This window comes from Mandrillus leucophaeus, unplaced genomic scaffold (genome assembly GCF_000951045.1).
Source record: "Mandrillus leucophaeus isolate KB7577 unplaced genomic scaffold, Mleu.le_1.0 Scaffold172, whole genome shotgun sequence".
Taxonomy (NCBI): domain Eukaryota; kingdom Metazoa; phylum Chordata; class Mammalia; order Primates; family Cercopithecidae; genus Mandrillus; species Mandrillus leucophaeus.
Genome location: NW_012101721.1, coordinates 815,252 through 816,488, shown reverse-complemented (window position 1 = coordinate 816,488; position 1,237 = coordinate 815,252).

Here is a 1,237-nt window from a genome sequence, read left to right as displayed (position 1 = left end):
AGAGATTCTTTTATCTCAGCCTTCTGAGTAGCTGGGACTACAGGTGTACACCACCACACCTGGCTAATTTTGTATTTTTAGTAGAGATGGGGTTTCACCAAGTTGGCCAGGCTGGTCTCGAACTCCTGACCTCAGGTGATCCACTTGCCTCAGCCTCCCAAAGTGCTGTTATTATAGGCATGAGCCACCTTGCCTGGTCACTTATTTCTGTTTATGTATGTTGTGCTTTGTTTTTAAAACTAGGTTAGCTAATAGTTCATTTTTTTTAAATACAGTTTTTGTATTTATTAGTGTTATTTTCTAATTCATTAATCTGGGCTTTATTAATCCTTCACTTCTACTTCCTTTTGGTTTATTTTGTTGTTCCTTTCCTAACTTTCCATATTTGTTTCCTAACTTCCCAAACCACTGTTGAATTTGTTCATTTTTATCCCTCTCAGCTTACCAAACTACCATCCTAAAAGTTGTAACTTACAAACTAGTTATCAAATTCAATATTTTTTCCTCCCTCTCTTTGTTTCTGACATAGCTGAACCTCATTGAGAATTCTTTTTGCCTCCCAAGACACTGCACACTCCTGATTTTTTTAGCTTTTCAGATATGTTTTCTCTCTTCTTCTTTCCCTGAAGCTTCTTCCCCTACAATTAACCCATGTGAGTTTTCTAATGTTCCGCCAGCCCCTTGCTCTGTATTCTCTTTCTTGGTGCCCTCTTTCCTCTTCATGTCTCTTTTCCTACAGACTACTTTTAAATCCATATCTTATACAAGAAACAACTTTATCTTCTCAGCTTCAGATATACATTTTGAGCTGCTTCTAGAAAGCTGTATTTGAGTCTGCTAGGAATTTAAACTTAATGTTTGGAACTGAACTCTTCACCCTCCCACCCTTACCCAACCTCAGATCACGCTCTGATTTCCATATCTCAGTTAGCAGCATCACCATTTTTTGAGCGTGTAAACCTTGAAAACTCTGAGTTATGCTTTATTTCCCCCTTTCATTTCCAGCATTCCACAGCTGTCGGTCTTGACTTCACCGTGGGTTTCTCTTCAGGCCCCTTCTCTGAACCTGTGACCTCAATCCAGTCTGTGCTGTCTCCTCCTTGACTTATGGTAGTTTTCCGTTAGTTTTCCCATGCTCAATGTCTCCATTTTAGTCCATCTCAATTAACTTAGAGCTCTGATCATTTCCTCCCCAACTAGAAATCTCAAGTGACTGCCCCTGGCCCACCAGTGAAGA